This window comes from Podarcis melisellensis (genome assembly GCF_964234715.1).
Source record: "Podarcis melisellensis genome assembly, chromosome: Z".
Lineage (NCBI taxonomy): Eukaryota > Metazoa > Chordata > Lepidosauria > Squamata > Lacertidae > Podarcis > Podarcis melisellensis.
In genome coordinates, this window is record NC_138547.1 from 5,822,481 (window position 1) to 5,842,094 (window position 19,614).

At 43.9% G+C, this 19,614-nt stretch overlaps 1 protein-coding gene across 2 annotated transcripts in view; it reads left to right on the forward strand.

The window, feature by feature from the left end:
- Positions 1 to 221: 221 nt before the first annotated feature.
- Positions 222 to 19,614, forward strand: part of BRINP1 (BMP/retinoic acid inducible neural specific 1) — a 106,747-nt gene continuing 87,354 nt past the window's right edge. Inside the window, exon 1 of one of the 2 annotated variants that reach the window (XM_081896412.1) lies at positions 222 to 687. The gene's annotated coding sequence lies outside the window, so the exon portion shown is untranslated. Of the gene's footprint in view, positions 688 to 3,943; positions 4,027 to 19,614 lie in introns of those variants that run through there. The other variant, XM_081896413.1, reaches the window with a different exon arrangement.

Sequence of the window (19,614 nt, forward strand, 5' to 3'; positions counted from 1 at the left end):
TTATGCCCTCCCCGACATCCCTGTTTCAAAACGCAGCCCCCGCTCCCACGTCCCAATGATAGAGGGAGTGAGAGACTTCTTAGGACCAGCCCCCTTCCAGGCTCTCGGCCCCGCCCTCCTCCCTCCCTCTACCCATTCATTTTCTTCAGCCGGGCCGAGAGCTCCGCCCCTGACGGCACCGAGGCCCCGCCTTTTCCTCCAGCCTTTGCTCATTTCGGTCGCCTCCCTCCCTCTCTCCCTCCCTCCCACCTTCTCTCTCTGTGCTGCTTTTTGCGCCTTCGTTTCGCCCCCGGTGGCTGCAAACTGATCCATCAGAGGAAGGCAGGGAGGGGATTAAGGATAATAATAATCATACAGAAAGAACACAAGGAAAGAGGACTGGAGAAGGATAGGTAAAAGAAGGTGGGGGAGAGAGGGAAGGAATAACATCCGGATTTTCTTTTTCATCTATTCCCCACACCTCTTCCTTTTTGCATCTCTGCCTTTTAATGCCTGGGATCCGGGGCGAGGAGAGGGATTCTCTGTCTGAGCATGAAAAGGACTGCTAAAGCCCCAGTCTTCCTACGCCTGCAGCATCAGCGGAGAATCGCCCACTATGCGCTCTGGATCCAGAAGGGCTCGCACCACAAGTTCCTGCCGAGCCGAATGAGAAACCAGATCTCCGCTAGAGAGGGGCACTAACATCCGGTAAGGGGAAAAGGCATTTTACTATTATTATTTTGACTCTGCTCAGCCAGACAGCCACACAGACAGCCGCAACATCGGCCAGCTCGTTCTCGTGGGGCCGCCCTCTAGAACTCCCGTAGGCATTCCTCGTTATCTAGCCTCTCTATCTTGGTAGTCACTGTGGGAAACCGGACTAAAATGGTCTGATCCAGCAGCAGCGCTGTTCTTCTATGGCTGGCAGACTTCTCTTCCGAATTCTCTCTCACACTCCTTAACAGCGCTGCCTTTCCCCCCCACCCCGCCAAAAATTAATAATCCTTCCATCGCTCCAATCTTTCTCCGGATTTCATCCTTCCTCATTCACTCAGCCAAAATCTGAGGGATTCAGTTCCCATACACGTCGCTTTGCAGTTTCGTATCCCCCTACTTAGTAAGCAAAGGGTTAAATGGTGGATGTACAAAATCGCGCAGAAACTCTGGGCTTGCGTGTGCCGGACCGCAACACAACACAACGCAGACAAGACCTGTACGTGTGTGTTCAGGTGCCTGATCGCTCACAGGCTGTATGTAGTTCAATTCCCAGACGAGATCTGTCGTGTGTCCGTGTGTATAAGTGTAAAACTCTTTCAGCCTCTACACACACCCTTGTAGAATTATTTCTGCTGGACTGTCATGATTTGTCATGATCTCGGGTCATAATTTTTGAAGGAAACTTCCCGGCAAGGAGGGAAAGGCTAGTGTGCGTGTTTGGTGGACGTGTGTGTGTGTGTGTACACGTACAGCTGTTTCATGCAGTGCAATCACACGTTATGCTCAGGCTGAAGTAGCATCTCACCAAACTGCATGGAAAGAGAGGGCTTGCAAAATCTCGGCGCCCCCACCGCAGCCCAGCCGCCATCCCCCGTGATGTCTATGCCAAGATATATTGATCAGGACAGAGTCTAATAGAGTCCTGGAGGGGGGGGGGAGTCCCCAAGGAGACAATGTCCTCTTTGCTTAATAGACTGCTGTGTTTGGTTTGCAGAGTGACAATCCAAGCTTTGAATTCCAGGCTTGGGGGGGGGGTTACTTCCTCACCCTGCCCCACTGGTATGTGGGGAGACTAGGTAGGAATTGTGTTAAAATTAGATGTAGGGAGAATGGTCTGTCTGTCTAGCTGTTCACGGCGGGAAGCAGGATGGTGGACTAGCTGGATGTTGGGGTCTGATTCAGTGGGTCTCTTCTTACCTATTTATCTATCCATTGGAACAGCAGGGTGCCATGCATGCATGGGAAAGGAGTCTCTAAGGGGAGTGCTCCAGGATGGGAGGGGGCACCTTAGGAAGTGGAAGCAAGCTGAAAGCTAAACTTCAGCTTTGCCAGCCTTTTAAATAATTTATGCAGCATGGATGGAGACTGTGCCATTCCTCCATTCTCTGGAGGGTCATAGAATATATATTCAGGGGTTTAATGGGAAGGTGGTCCGTCGTGGTAGTGGTGGTGCGGTGAAGTATGTACACACACACACACACACACACACACCTCTCTCTCTCTCTCTCTCTCTCTCTCTCTCTCTCTCTCTCTCGGGAGAGAGGCTCAGTGCTACTTCTGATGCATAAGCCATAGTATAATGAGAAGGCTATTGACAAACCACTCCAGTATAAAGATTCGCTACCCCCAAATCACAGCTGTAGGGGAAAGGATGGGGGATGGAGCGTGTCCCACCCAAAGGAGAGAAATCTTTTCTTAATAGGAGTTAAGCTGGTCTGAGAAGAGTTACAGAGAGGTAGGCTGATGGTGCAAAGGAAGAAGAGATTAGCAAGAACTCTGGAGGGAGTGAGAGCTATTTCTGGGTAGATTCAAGCATCTTTCCCACTGTTGATGGTCCTATACATCAATTTACCATGCCTGCTTCCCTCTCTCTCACAGGACTATCTTTTATACACATGAACACATGCATGGACATGAGAGTGTGTGTGTGTGTGTGTGTGTGCGCACACACACACACACGAGGCAGTACATTTATTCACAGAGGTCGTCTTCTTTTGGTCTCACACAACGCATGAATTGGTGCTTGTCTCCCTTTCATAACGCATAGCTGGTGTCTCTCTCTGAGTTGCACAGGCACACACCACTGGTGGCCTACTCTGGCATGCATGGGCACACACACACACACACACACACGTTTGTATTACGTACACACACTTTGCCATCAACACCTTTTCTTTTATATGCACACAAATACACATACCACTTGGTCACGTAGATTTTGCCTGCTATTCACAAGCATGCTAGGGTATTGCAGACAGCTTCTCTCTGTATTTCAAATGTGCATGTGTGCACACACACACATACACAGAGAGACAGCTACACAGAGTTTATTACTTTGCATTATGGTTGCTTGCACACAAAGTTTCACCATGTCCCCCTTCCATTTCCATAAACTGTCCAAAGAAAGCTCTCTTCTTCTCTCCTCTCTCATAAAATACATTTTTTTTTAATTGATGCGCATGTATCCAGTGCTTCTTTCCTGTGGGGATGCAGGGGTACACATACCCCTAAACATTTTTTGAATCTTTGTACTTTTGTCCATTTACTGTATTTATTTTCACCAATTTGAACTATAAAATGGTGATTTTCTTGAGTGAAAATGAGAGTATCCCTAAACGTGTGTTTTTTTTAAAGAAAAAAAAAGCAAGGCATGTATCCCCACCCAGTTTCCTTCCTTGCACAGACAGCCCCAGTTGCACACAACTTGCATGCACACTTAGGCTTCATTCTGCACTCAGTCGCACGCAGGTTCCTCTTCTCATCTCTTGCACACCCAAAACTTCCACACTGTGTGGTTGCACATACAAACAGCAATGGCCAAACAAGAGAGATCTGTCTTCGCTTCCCCCCACACCACGCATGCAAACAAGAACACATGCAGCAGACACATACACCCAATTCTTTGGGAGGGTGTGACATTCTCCCTCTCCTGATTGGGTATCCCTTACTCTCAGCCCTGAACTGATATGCACAGTCATTCATCCACATACACAGACATCATTGCCAGGGACTTTGTGGCAAGCTCTGCCCCTCTTGTCTGTACAGATCAAATCTTAAGAAGTGAATAGATATGCTTTCACCTCTCGCATCCCTCACTACTAGCAGGACGCACTGTCCGTGTTTTCCTCCAGCCATTGATGGGGGTGGGGTGGGGGGTTATCCTTCACTAGAGCTCCTTAATCACTCAGCAGAAAATGCTTTGCACACATTTTCCCTCATCTTCCTTTTACTGCACTTTTCATGTCCTCAGGACTCTGCAGTTCCTTCATTTTGAAAAAAAAGGCAAGCAAACAGGATCCTGCAAAAGAGGGAAGTGTGCTTATCTCTCGGGTAAGCTGGGATACACAGGATTGGGATATGTAACCTTGGAAAATCACTGAGGGAGTGTTGTAAGGGTGGTGGACGAGAAAGGATCTTGTGTATGGTCCTGTGAGCCTAGCAAGTGAGTGTTGGAGTGTGTGAGGAAGCCTGTGAGACAGCGGTGTTTGCACTTTTGAAAATGTGTGCAACAGAGCATGGCTGTCTGCCAGTGTGCTCCATGCTCACGAGACACATGGGATTGTACCTTCATTTTAACTGGTTCCAGAAATAGGGTAGGATGCATGTCCAGAGGTATTGAGGCATCTGCATGAAGTGGGGGGGGGGTTGAAGGAGGGCTATTGCTGTGAGAACATGTGTGTGAGTAAGAGGCTGCAATGTGAGTGCATCTGTGAGGTTGTGCGAGAAGATCAGTTCTAATGCATTCATGTTCATGTGTTTGGGGTATGAAAAAAAGGCAATGCTTTTTTCCCCCTAGGGCAGCATCTGGGAGTAAAGGCAACAATGGTGGGTGAACATTGAGCATGTGCATTTGTGGGTGTTGATACCACTGCTTATAGAAGGGAACCAGTGGGGGATATAAGGGTATGGTGCGTACGAGTGGAACCATGGATGGGTTTGCAATATGGATGATGCACATTCATCGGAAAATGCCCAAGTCTCCCTAGTGAGATCAGAACCAACACTTCCTTGCTTGCATAGCTCAACTCTCACTGGCAGCAAGACAATTGTACTAAATTAAAATGCTCCCAAGTTTATCCCACTTCTCTTTCCAGGGCCTAGTTAAGAGACTGTAAAATCCCCTTAAGGCAGCATTTAATAGGGCCAGACAACTGCCCTGATGAAATGTCTTATTTTGTAGTGATTGCTGCAGGGAGAAAAAGCTGGTCCCCCAAGAGAGGACTGCTGAGAATGGCCTTTGCTTTGACTCCCCTGCCCCTGGGGTCCCACTGTATACCCTACCCCCTTTCTTCCCCAACAATTCCATATTTAAGAACTTGGAAATATTTGTGGCATCAGCTATACAAAGTCAGGTTCTCTCTCTTTTTTTGATAAGCAAATTTGCAGGTGTTTAGGATTAACATTAGGGGGTGAGCTGGGAAGGTGGGAAAACTGTCATAATAATTAAGCTGAATTAGGGAACCATCTCTGCCTGTGAAATAGTGTGTTATGTGTGTGTGTGAGAGTGTGTGTGTGTGTGTGTGTGTGTGGGAGACTCACGTCTGAATGTCGCTTTTTAACATGTATCTCAAAATCTGTTCTGCTGTCAGACTCAGTGTGGGTTGGTTAGGTATGTCACGATGCAAAGCAAGAGGGGTTGTTTGTGTAGTGGGAGGGAAATATCAGGGGATGACAGAATAATCTTAAAATGTCTTGGTAAAGCGGGGACAAGGATGGAGAAAGGGGGTAAATTGGAAGAAGAGAGAGGATGCAGAAACAACAAATAAAAGAACATTTGAATCTTGATATGTTAAGGTTGTCAGGGGAAGGGCATGAACATGTTTCAAACATGTGGTTTTATACATGGGAACCTTTGATGAAATGCAGGTATATTTAAGCACCTTTCAGGCAACACAACCAAATCACCCTTGTCTGTTCTCCTTGTCTCTAGAAAAACTCATCCCATGAAGACACTGTGTCTCCCAGAAGGGGGAGCTCTGACACCATTTCTGGGGCCCGCCTATAGATTTGCGGATGCCAGCTGTATACCAGAGCAATTTAAATTCCTATTTGGTTTAGATCTGCGAACACACAGAGAGAGGGAGGGAGGGAGGGATGGAGGGAGACAGACAGACAGAGAGAGAGAGAGACTGGTAATAGCTAAAGCACCCTTGCATAAACTAGGGTTGCCATATATTTTATTTAGGATTCCCAAAGAAAAGCCCAACAATTTTGTCCCCTCTCCCCCCAAAAGCTCAATAACTTTTATGCCCAAATTTTCACTTTGGCAACCTTACCTAACCACTTTTACTAACCATAACCCTGTTGCATCGAATTGATGGTCCAACTAGTCCAGCACCAGCCAATTAGATGTCTTCAGGAAGAATTAAAAACTAACAGGCAGGGCATGTGGGGGAAACCACTTCTTCCAACTGTTTTTCCTGCAGTAGCAAATGTTTTGAGGTAAACTGCCTCTGAAGCTGAAGGTTCCACTTAGCCTTCAGGGGGATAGCCTTCAGCAGACCTTATCCTCCATGGATTTGCCCAAGACTCCCCCTTTTAATGAAGTCTAAGTTTGCAGCTGAAAGCATATCTTGTAGCCATGAATTCCATAAGCAAACTAGACATTGTGTGAACAAGGACTTAAAAAAAAAAAGAACAGAAGAGGAAGCTTCATTTGTGTGGTAGTATAGACTTAGTGATGGTCTGTGTGAAACTTGTTCCTCCCCAAAGCTGCCTAACTGAGGTGCCAGGCTTTGGGAAGGTATGGAGGTTCCCAGAGCCCTCTTGCCTTCTTCCCATATGCTGGGCTCTCCTTCCCAAAGGCTTTGGGAAGGCAGTGAGAGAGCTCTTGTGCCTTGTTCACAATGCCTGTCACATTTACCTGGCCCTTGTGCCCACCCTCCACCATAAATACAGTGCTGTCTATAGTGTTCCACAGCCAAGATGGCCCTGAAAGTGTCCTAAAGCTCTCTCAATTACTCCCCAAAGCCTAGCACCTCAGGCATCAAGTTATGGGAAGGCAGTAATAGAGCTCTGGCAACATTCCAGAATCCTCCCGCCTCCTTCCCCAAACCCTCCCCCTTCCTTCCCAAAGTGTGGCATGTCCTAGAGCCCTTGTGTCTCCTTCCCAAAGGACAGTGCCTCAGTTACTAGGCTTTAGGAAGCCAGTGAGATGGCTCCAGCAGCAGATACAGACTTTGTCAATATGGTACCCTGAGCGAGGACAAAAATAATCTCCTAAAGATTAGGCTTTTGGCAATGATGTCCAGCACCTCAAAGCTGCTGCGTCTCATTTCTGAAGCCTAGCACCTCAGTTATCCAGCTCTTGTGCCTCCCTCCCAGTATTTCTTATTTTCACAATAATTCCTTGCTCTGCCCTAAAGACACTGTCAGCTGCAAAGCCTGGGACTCCTAAGCCTCACCGCCTCCTTCCCAAAACTCAGAGCCTCATTTCCATCCCAGAACCCCAGAACCTCCTTCCCAAAGCCGCGTGTCTCTATTACCCTGTTCTGGGAAGAGAGTGAAATGGCTCTGGCAGTGTCCCAGAGCCCTCTTGGCTCCTCCCCCAAGCCTGGTGCCCCAGAGCCCTCCTTCCCGAAGCAGGGTTCTGAGCCCTTGCAGCTCCTGCCGGAAGCCCAGCACCTCAAGATAATATCTGGTGCCCTCCCTAAATGTTTCTTATTTTCACAATAATTCCTTGCATCATCCCAAAGTCCACAGCGCGCCTGGCACCTCAAAGCTCACACACCTCCTTGCCAAAATGTGGTGCCTCATTTACCCAGCCCTTGCACCTCTTTCACGAAGCCTGGCACCTACTTCAAAATCCCAGCACCTCAGTTACTGGGCTGAGGAAGGCAATGAGATGGCTCTGGCAGCAGGGGTGAACTTCGGTAATACACCACCCTAATCAAGGACAAAAAAATTCACCCTATAGACTGCACTGTGCAATGAAACCTGGCACCTCAAAACCCTGGAGCCTCCTTCCCAAAGCCCACTGCCTCAGCCTGGCACCTCCTTACCCCCCAAATATTTCTTATTTTCACAATCATTCCTTGCACCACCCTAAAGATGGCACTGCTGGCAGCGAAGCACTCCTCCTTCCCAAAGCCCACTGTCTCAGAGCCCTGTGCCTTCTTCCCAAAGCCTGGCACTTCAGTTGCATCCCAGAGCTCTTACACATCCTTCTCCAAGCCTATCACCTCAATTATCCAGCTTTGGGAAGGCACTGATATGGCTCTGGCCAAGAGCCCTTGTGCTTCCTTCTCAAAGCCTGGCAGCTTGCTTACTGGGCTTTGGGAAGATGGCTCCTGAAAGTGGTGTGAAGGTTTTGGGGTACTATCAGAGCCCTTCCATTCCCTCCCCAAAGCCTGGTAAGTGAGGCAAACCCTCTGGGTGCACAAGTGGAGGAAAGTCTGTTTATTTATTTATTTCCCCTCTCAAATAAGGTCACAATTGCCTGCCTCTAATCTCTCTCTCTCTTTTTAATTGAAAAAAGCAAATCCTCTTTGTCACTATTAAATACAATGTTCAAATCAGGATGAGGAAGAGTTAGGGTTGAGGGTGCTTATGAAACCCCCACACACCTGTTATTTCCACTAAATTGAGTTAAATTATCTCTTCCCTGTACTCTTCTAAAAATAGCAGCTGGGGGGCCCATGCTAAAAGAGGGGTGAGAAAATTCTGGTCCTGGAAGGGGATGCAATATGGCCCTCCAGGCCTGCCTTTCTGGCCCTCAGAACTCTCCCAGGCCACACCCATCACTGGACCTTGTTGAAATGTGGCTTTGAACTCTGATAATATCTTTTACATGTTTGGATGGAGGTTATGAGCATATTCTCACTTGGTTTCCATAATGCAATGTGCTCAGCATGCATCATGTATCTTAGGTGGGTATACCAGACTGGAGAGAAGTGTCCTATTTTACCTCACCTTTGGCATACCATAAGTGGTGACATAGAGGAGCACTCTGTGATCACAGTGACAAGCAGGATGTTCATGGGAAGCCCACAAACACGACTTGAGCACAACAGCAGTTTCTTCACCTGCAATTCCTAGCAACTAATGTTGCTGCAGACAGTGAAAGTGTAGCATAGCTGCCATGGGCAGTAGTCATCAATACCCTTGTTCTTCTGGAATGTTTCTAACCATCTTTTAAAATCATGTGAGCTGGTGGCTACTCCACATTAGGCAGAATGAAGCAATGCCTCAAGCAGCTGAATTCAGGCATTGCCTGAAAACAGGAATTGCGCCAGACATTTTGTTGCCTGAGGAAAAAGACAAGATGGTGCCACTCTCACAATCCTATGTACAGAAGCTGGGCAATTGAATCTTCCTTCAACACTGGTGATGGGGCAGTGTCCTGAGGGTGGAAGGCACAGTGTGCACCACTAAACATCTGTATTCATTTGCTTTTACATCTTTGTTTTTATATTCCACCTTTGCTCCCAGGTGCTCAAGGGAGCATACATGGCTCTCTCCCTCTCCATGCCATGAAGTAATTCAGGGTGAGAGATGGTGTCTAGGCCCCCAAGGTCACCAAGAGAGCTTCATGGCTGACTTGAGATTTGAACCCCTGTTCCCCAGGCCCCAATGACATAACCACTTCTCCATGCTGGCAGTCATCTTACTCTAACAATAGGGCCAGCCCTGTGTGCAACAACAGCAAACTGTCAGTTGTTTAATTGATTATTGTTGTGGTTTACTCCCAGGGAAGGCACTTGTCTCAGATACTGTGCGCTAGGGATGGGAAATTCGATTCAGTTTGTGTTTCAAGCAACCCCCTGGAATCTGCACTTTCCAAAGCAATATGCAGACTGAAATGCAGCACTTTCCCAAATTGTGCTCCAGCCAATTAATGTGTAATGTAAAGGTACCCCTGCCTGTACGGGCCAGTCGTGTCCGACTCTGAGGTTGCGTGCTCATCTCGCTCTAGAGGCCGTGAGCCGGTGCCGTCTGAAGACACTTCTGGGTCACGTGGCCAGCATGACGGAAGCTGCAGCTGGCGAGCCAGCACCAGCGCAGCACACAGAAACACCGTTTACCTTCCCGCTATAAAGCGGTCCCTATTTATCTACTTGCACTTAAGAGTGCTTTCAAACTGCTAGGTGGGCAGGAGCTGGGACCGAACGACGGGAGCTCATCTCGTCACAGGGATTCGAACCGCTGACCATACGATCGGCAAGTCCTAGGCACTGAGGTTTTACCCACAGCGCCACCCGCGTCTCCCAATTAATGTGTACAAGGATGCATATATGAGGGTAAAAGTGTGAATGCAAAAAGATGCCTATATTTGTGAAAATAATATGCAAAAATGCATCATATTAGGAAAAGCTGCTTCGTTGAGCAGTGTACTATTAGGAGAAATTCACTAAAATGCTCATCAGCTTTTATGAGGCTTTTTATTATTATTCATTTACTGCAAACCAATGTGGGAAAGGGGGCAACAGAATTTAAGATTGGAAAAATGAGAGATTTAAAGTTTTGCCCATCCCTACCATGAACCTTTGGGTGGGGACTGTGAAGATTGAGTGGGGAGGGAAATATAATTTCCTGTTTCGTCTCAGGCAGCGAAATATCTTAGACCAGCCCTCAGCACCCTCCCCCACAAATGTCGGTTTGGCACAGCTTCATGTGCCTTTTCAGTGCCAGCTTAAAACTGTTTTAATGGATGTTTTCCTGCCCCTGTTGTGCATTTAATGGATGTTTTCTTGCTCCTGTTGGTTGCCTGTCGCTGCCTGTCTTAATTGTGAGAGTCAGCTTTTGTATTGCCTTTTCAGAAAATTGTTTTGGATTTCTGCATTCATGTTGTATTCCATATTGCAAGCCGTGCAAATTGAACTACAAAATGTGGCTGGCTGGGGAAACCATTTACTTGCCTGCTAAGAGGATAGTATTTCATGGCAAGCTATTCATGGCTTCCCATGCACTTGATCTGGAAGCTGCAATTTGTGCAGAATGCTGCAGCGTGAATGCTGATGGGAGTGAGGTCTTGTCTGCACCTGTGCTCTGAGGTCTGCAGTGTTTGCCAATTTGCTACCAGGCCAAGTTCAAGGTGTTAGTACTAGAATATGTTTTTACTTGTTGAGCACAAGAGTAGAGGAGATGGCTGAAGCACCTGGCACCCCATTTCCCCCCTAAAAGCTTAGCTCCTTTCCTTTGATCACCATACGGCTTGGACCATTGAATTGTATTTATTTTTGCCATTATGCCTTCTGAAGACATCTGAAGGCAGCCTTGTATAGGGAAGCTTTTTAATGTTTAATGTTATGTTTTTATATGTGTTGGAAGCTGCCCGGAGTGGCTGGGGCAACCCAGTGGGATGGGTGGGGTATAAATAATAAAATAATAATTGTTGCTGTTTGAGGGTATGGGGTGTGTCCTCTTTTTTGCTCTTCAAAATATGGCAACCCTACTTTTAAGCACCATGGTACTTGACTGCCCCCCACAAAGAGTGTGGCCTCAGCACTATCTTGCTGCATTTGCGAGGGAAACACAAGCTAACCTCCTCTTAGCAGGCTAGGAAGTCAAAGGATCAAGAAGTCCAATGTAATCCAGTGCAGCCATGGAGGAAGCAAAGTAGCCAACATGAAAGTGAAATAGGCTGTGAGGGAAGGGGGTGAACAATCTATCCTTCTTCCAAACCTCACCTGCCTGTATTGAATTCCTTCCCACCCGTGGCCAACTGGCAAGCTGTTAAATGCAATGATGGGGGCAGAAAGTCGAAATAATTTTAATCTGTTTTAGTATTTTAATTTTTGTATGTTTTAAAGTAGGATTGTAAATTCTTATTGATTTTACTGTTTTATTTTTTTCTAAACTGCTTTGAGGTTTGTTTGTTTGTTTTTAAACTATCCAGTGATACAATGTAGTGCAATAATTAATATAATATAATAATATTATATCCCACTATTTCTGTAATGAACTCAACTACCTTTATAATAAATAATAAATAAAATCTTTATTGCAATCCCAAGACCCATCCAACAATTTCAGAACAAAATACAGTTAAGACAGCTAACCACAGAAGAGGGAGGAACCAAGGGGGTTGTTTTTTCTTGTCTCAAGCGTGATGATCCTTGTTTCTTTTAACTTCCGAGAGAAACTTTGCCACGGCCAGTGTAATATCATTAGACCTGTCATCCAAAAGATATTTAATATGGGAGGCTTCAAATTTTCCCGGCAGATTTGCCAGTAAGGATTTGATCAGTTGGTCCCTTGTTTGCTCGTACTGCCCACAATGCAGTAAAATATGCTTCATGCAATCGACGTCCTGAGAACATAAACAAACCCTATTCTGATAAGGGACGCCTCTCAGTCTACCATTTAGCACTTCCGATGGAAATACACGTGGTCTGGCCTTGGTAAATAAACGCCGATAGGTTGGTACAGACAGGTTCCTAAGATATGAGGGTATCTGAAAATCGTACCCATATTGGATTTCTGCTGCTACCGGGCCACAATTTACATGGGATTGAGATCGCAGGTCGCTATGTGAAATGTCCCAAAGCCTTTGCCTCAGGGAACTTACTTTATAAGGTTCACGGACTACCATTTCTTTCTGGGCTGTTTTTGACTTTTAAAGCCTTATACATATAGGGACTATTTCCTCCAGGAACCCTGCATGAACCCTGAAACCCTTCCCCACGTACTACCACACTAGTGGAGGTCTGGAGGGGGATGAGGAGAGAATGGGTCTTCTCTATATCATTTCTCCATTTATCAAATCAGGGCAAAGTTTGGTAATCCTTCATAGCATGGCTCCCTGAGTGAGCCCAAAATTTGGTTCCCTCCAAATGAACCTTCTCAGTTTTGTACTTCCTCGTCTTGGTGCCTTGTGTGAGAGAGAGGTCCATTTGGCAGCAACCTTGCCATCATTTTGGCACCAGGCTAAGAGTTTCTTTTTACTCCCCCAGGTATTTAAGTAGCACCAATTATCTTTTGGGACATGGGTGGTGCTGTGGGTTAAACCACAGAGCCTAGGACTTGCCAATCAGAAGGTCGGCAGTTTGAATCCCCGCAACGGGGTGAGCTCCCGTTGCTCAGTCCCAAATCCTGCCAACCTAGCAGTTCAAAAGCACGTCAAAGTGCAAGTAGATAAATAGGTACCACTCCAGCGGGAAGGTAAACGGCATTTCCGTGCGCTGCTCTGGTTTGCCAGAAGCGGCTTAGTCATGCTGGCCACATGACCCGGAAGCTGTATGCCGGCTCCCTCGGCCAATAAAGCGAGATGGGTGCCGCAACCCCAGAGTCGGTCACGACTGGACCTAATGGTCAGGGGTCCCTTTACTTTAATTATCTTTTAGAGGGCTGTTAAATTTATTTTGAATTATGCCATTTTATCGTATTTTTCTTTACTTTTTATGTTGCCCTGGAACTTTTATTCTTTCTTTTGTCAAATAATATTTATTCGTTTTGCAAATTTTTAACAAATCAATACCAAATCACATTATATTTTATACAGTTTTTCCAAAAATTGACTTCCTGCTCTTCGTTCTAGATGCTTCCCAACTTTCCCCCATAGCTGCTTGATTTTACATATTTATTTCTAATTCACATTTTATTCCTTATATTTGATTTACAATTTTTACAATTTTTATTTTTTTCCTTCCCCATTATCAATTTATCAATTCCTGCTTGTATATTTACATAACAATAACATATTCCCTTAAAGAACAAAAGAGATTATACATCCCGTTGCCTATCCACTTTAAATCATTACTTATAATTTTATATTAATTTTTCTTTCTTTTCTTCATGGGTGTGCTGCCTTCTCCTCTATCCTTCACCTTTCAGTAGTTACCCATCTTCCCTTTTCCAATCTACACTCCTCACAGCCAGTGTCCAATTCCTATCCAGTTCCATATTTTGCAATTCATGTTGTCTCCACAGTGTTTGCACTCTATTATCTGTTGTAAGATTATTTCTCAAGGACAGCCATCTGGTATTAACTCTAAGCAAGAAGGGCTCTCGTTATACAGCCCTACACACATCATCGTAGAAACTGGCCCACAAAGACCATTGGGGAGGAAGATAATTATTCCTTGAAAACTTTAAAATACTAGCAAGATCCCCTCCCCTCCACCATTGCTTTGACAGTTTAGCAATCAGCTATATTTCCAAACATAGTTCAAATCTCTCTTCTTTTTGAAAAAGCAATCATCTCCAGCAACTCAAACTTGTGGTCTTTATTTCCAATTTCTCATTTTCCTTTTTTTCTCCTCAGTCTGGGTGAGGGTGGGTAATATCTCTTTTTAGTGTGTGCCCACCCTCCCACCAGCACAACACAACACAACACAACACATAAACACACACACAGTGTCCTTTTCACATACCCCTTTCCAACACAATTCCAAATTTATTGCAGTCAGTTCCAATATTCCAAACTAAATTATATCTTCCTTCTGGAGGGGTGTGTGTAATCATCCCTTGACACAAAGAAGAAAAAAATATAAATCTCTTCCCCTCCTCCTTCACTTCACAAGCTCTGCACATGCAATTTCCTCATAACTCATTCTGTATTTATTCTCTTTTACTTAAATACAGCCAGGTATATCAAGCTAAAGTTAGTTTAAACTCTAGGGTCCTCTTTTGTAAGCATTTATTCCATTAAGGGTAACCACAAAAACAAGGAACCTTAAAACCATAGAGCTACCCTTCTCCTCTTCCAATTCTCTACGGCAGGAATCAACTTCATCACCAACCTTGGTTCCAGCAGCCAAATTTGTCAGCAGCTTGTTCCCCACATATTCTCCACATCTTTAACTTAGTTCCAGTTAGCCAAATTGAGAAGGGAATCTGCACCTGCCATGGCAGATATGGAAGCTGGCTCACTGGCAGAGAGCTTGAAGACCCAGCGTCATTCTCTTCCAGCCCGTTTCGGAGCCTTCTTGCTTCAGCAGCGGCAGGATTGGGATCCACAGTAACCAAGGGGGTTTCAAGTCTCCCTGAATTGTCTCAGGGAGTTTCAGGGGACATCTGAGCCACAGCTGCACCCCTCCCATCAAAACCTTTTTCGATTATGGGAAAGCAACCTCCATGGCTGAAAACAGAAACAAAATTCAGACTTTTCTTCTTCTTTAAGAGGGAACGGCTTATTTCCATCCCACAAATAAGTCAATCAATCTCCAAATGGCACATAGAAGTCTTAACATTAGAACAAAGAAGCAATTCAGTTGGAAATGATGGGATCTTTTCTTTGTTTTGTAGTTTTCATCTTCCAGCCAATTAAGTTCTCTGGGTGGCTTTTAACAATAAGCCGGGGCAGGGAACTTTTTCTCTTTTTTCAGCTCAAGGGCTGTGTTTATGGGGGTGGGGGGGGGGAAGGCTTTTGGGTGACACATACCAGCGGAAATCAGGATCAAGTGTGAAAGCAGTTGGAATAATGGGACCGGCTTTTATTTTCGTAACATACTGTATACGGCTGTTGTAAAGGCAACATGGATCAAGTTTATGGGAAGTAACTTGAACAATCAGGAATAATTTCAATTGTTTATAATGATTTTTTAAGGCAAGTTATATCTTTTCTCCATTCCTTATTAAATTTTTGGTCCTCCTGGTTTCTAATTCTTCCGGTCATTTTTGCCATCTCAGGATAATTCATCAGTTTAATCTGCTGTTCTTCTCTGGCAGGTATTATATCTTCTTTCCATCGCTGGGCAATAATAATAATAATAATAATAATAATAATAATAATAATAATAATAATAATTTATTATTTATACCCCGCCCATCTGGCTGGGCCTCGCCAGCCACTTTGGGCGGCTTCCATAAAAACCAAAAATACAAGTAACATCCGGGCAGCAGCTGTCCCATACATAAATAGTCTCATCTGGTCCATTGGTATTTCGGCACCTAAAATCCCTAAAAGGAAAGCTTCAGGGTTTTTTTTTAAAAAAGAAAAGGTTATTTTAAACATTTTCCCCAGTTCATTATATATCATTTCCCAGAATTCTTTTATTACTTTACAAGTCCACCACATGTGATAAAAGGTGCCTTCCTTTTCCTTACATTTCCAGCATGTATTTGACTTTGTTTTGTACATTTTAGCTAATTTACTAGGAGCTAAATACCACTAATACATCATTTTCATATAGTTTTCTTTCAAAGTATAACATGCTGTGAACTTTAAATCCCAGTTCCATAGCCTCTCCCATGCTGCAAGTTGTATATTATACCCAAAGTCCCTGGTCCAGTGTATCGTAACTGATTTGACATCTTCATCTCTTGTATGCCATTCTAATATTAATTTATACATTTTAGAAAGCAATTAAGTCTTATTTTCTAATAACACTTTTTCAAAATTAGAGGTTTAATTAGAAAAGCCTTTCCTTTTGTCCATCTTAAATATGTCATTAAGCTGATGATATTGTAACCAATCAGTTAATAGTCCTCTTATATCTTCATACCTCTTTAATTTTAACTTGTGTTCTACTTCCATTAATAATTATTTATAAGTTGCCCAATCATTTCTCATGTTTATTTTTTTTAAAGATACCTGGGAAAGCCATCATGGTGTTTTTTGTTCTAATATTTTTTTATATTTTTCCCATACTTCATAAAACACTTTCCTTACTACATGGTTTAGGAAAGGTCTATGTACTTTAACTTTATCGTACCACAAATATGCATGCCAGCCATTATTATCATGGCCTTCAGGATCTAAAACATCAGTATTTTTTAAAATGATATTCATTCCTTTAGCCAGCATAGGCAGGACACCTCATAATATATACTTAAATCCGGCAGGGAGAACTCACCTCTTTCTTTAGAGTATCAACAATTTATATTTTATTCTTGGTTTCTTCCCCTGCCAGACAAATCTGGTACAGTGGTACCTCAGATTACAGACGCTTCAGGTTACATACGCTTCAGGTTACAAACTCCGCTAACCCAGAAATAGTACCTTGGGTTAAGAACTTTGCTTCAGGATGAGAACAGAAATCATGCTCTGGCGGCGCGGTGGCAGCTGGAGGCCCCATTAGCTAACCTGGTACCTCAGGTTAAGAACAGTTTCAGGTTAAGAACGGACCTCCGGAACGAATTAAGTACTTAACCCAAGGTACCACTGTAATGTCTTTTTGCCATTCTCCGAAGTGTCCTACCTTGCTGACCAAAGGTATTGCTTGAAATAAAAATAACATTATTGGCAGCACATTCATTTTAATTACCGACATCCTTCCCAATAACGATAAGTTCATCCTTCCCCACACCTCCAGATTTTTCTTTATTTCTCTTCAAGCCGTCATATAGTTATCTTTTAAAATATTTATATTCTTAGATGTTATCCACACTCCTAAATATTTATTTTTTTCTCTCTCAATCATTAATCCTGTTAATAATTGTAATTATTTTTTATATTGGTCAGTCACATTATTCACCAGCACTTTTGTTTTGCTTTTGTTTATTTTAAAGCCTTCAACGTATCCAAATTTAGAAATCAGTTCCAGGACCATAGGGTCTTCCACAGTTACCACAAATGCCTGCAAATGCCTTACGTGTATATGCTTTGTACCCTAATGTTATTCCCTTTATTTCTTCATCAGATTTTAAACTTCTAGCCAGGGTCTCTCATACTAAAATAAACAATAATGGTCACAGGGGACATCCCTGTCAAAATGACTAACCTTTTTCTCCTTTTCTCACAGGTGCAAATTTGCTGGCAAACCAGTATAAAACCATTAAACTCTGCCTTCTCTTCCAACAGGTTACACACCATGCATTTTGTGGCCTGAGGTCATACTCACACCATAAGTTTAAAGCACTCATACTATTTTAACAACATGCCCCCCACAATCTTGATAAATGCTTGTTAAGGATGCTGGGACTGTGGCTCCCAGGATTCTTAGTGGGAATGAATGAATGTTAAAGTGGTATAAATGTGCTTTTAGCATATAGTTTGGAAGGTGACCTGCTTCTCATAAGAACTGAATCCTACTTGTGAGGTTCTTTAAACAAAAATCCCAGAGAAAAATAGTAACTTTAGGGAAAGAAGCATTGAATAATTTCTATGGTGTATTATTATCTCATTGTTATAACATGGAAGACGAATGTACAAATGTACAAATCAATAGGTCAAAATCTTAACATATCTCTACCTCCAACCCCCCCCCCCGGCTTTTCTTTGCAAATGTCTCTCTCTTCCTTCTCATTCAGAATAGCAGACAACCTTACAAGATTAATGCAAACATCATTAAGCACTTCTACAGGGAGGGATCTTATTCTGGAGACAGGTGTGGCTTCAATATTATTCATGAATGAATGTTGGGGCAAAAGATGGGGAATGATGTCTACCTCTAAATATCCAGAGTTAATATTACTTTTGCCTGTTTTGTTCCTTTTCAAGTGATCCCAGACAATCAGGGATCACATACAGGATGGGATGCTATGACAGGGCTATGTAGCCAATCAGGTTTTATTCTTGTTTTTGATGTTGGCAAATGAAGTCCATTTAGAATGCTGATAGCGCTTCCTGTATTGGTCACATGGTTGGTCCTGCCCAGTCCAGGATCACTAGGGAGGGAGTACACCTCAGTGGCAAGGTATTTTCTTTGCATGCAAATCTCTGGCATCTGCTGCCAAAATTATCTGGTAACAGGTGCTGCTGGATAAAGTGAGCTAGATGGTCAAATAGTCTGACATCATGCAAGACAGCTTCCTATGTAGAGAGTAAGCAAATCTTTACCTGTGATATTTTCTTTAGACAAGGAGAGAGAGAAATGTCAAGGTAAAATGGCACCACTTAACATATCTCTACCTCCAACCCCCCCCCCCCGGCTTTTCTTTGCAAATGTCTCTCTCTTCCTTCTCATTCAGAATAGCAGACAACCTTACAAGATTAATGCAAACATCATTAAGCACTTCTACAGGGAGGGATCTTATTCTGGAGACAGGTGTGGCTTCAATATTATTCATGAATGAATGTTGGGGCAAAAGATGGGGAATGATGTCTACCTCTAAATATCCAGAGTTAATATTACTTTTGCCTGTTTTGTTCCTTTTCAAGTGATCCCAGACAATCAGGGATCACATACAGGATGGGATGCTATGACAGGGCTATGTAGCCAATCAGGTTTTATTCTTGTTTTTGATGTTGGCAAATGAAGTCCATTTAGAATGCTGATAGCGCTTCCTGTATTGGTCACATGGTTGGTCCTGCCCAGTCCAGGATCACTAGGGAGGGAGTACACCTCAGTGGCAAGGTATTTTCTTTGCATGCAAATCTCTGGCATCTGCTGCCAAAATTATCTGGTAACAGGTGCTGCTGGATAAAGTGAGCTAGATGGTCAAATAGTCTGACATCATGCAAGACAGCTTCCTATGTAGAGAGTAAGCAAATCTTTACCTGTGATATTTTCTTTAGACAAGGAGAGAGAGAAATGTCAAGGTAAAATGGCACCACTATCTTCCACACAATAATTGCATCTCCATGTCATGTGATAAACTTTCCACTTTCTTCTTCAGCCCCCTTGAGATGATCCCTTTGATTGTTCTTTCCCCACTTGCCTTGATTGGTTTCTTACTTGTCTTGATTGCCTTGCTGGGCATTCCATGATCTCAACAATTCTCTTCCTACATTTCTGTGTTTTGTTCATTCAGTCTCTGTGTGTGCGTGTAGCTTGTTTAGCCATTTATAAAAGCCCATTCAAAGTTCAAGAGAAGAAAGTTTAGAAGCCAGCTTGGTTGTGGCTTCCGTATCATTTCCCAGTTCACATGTTATGCTAATCCCATCCAATGTTTGTCCTCTGGTTTACAGCTCATGTGTGGTTTACAGCAAGGTAGAATCCCACCCAAATTGGCTTGCAAGTAGTAAGAGAAATGACCATCTTGGATCCAGTTCCCTACCCTGAAAGAGATGGCTATGTTTGGCAAAGGAAGACCCTTGGCCAGCCTGTCCCTCCTCTAATACTGTCACTGTTTAGGATGACTGAGCAGCAAGAA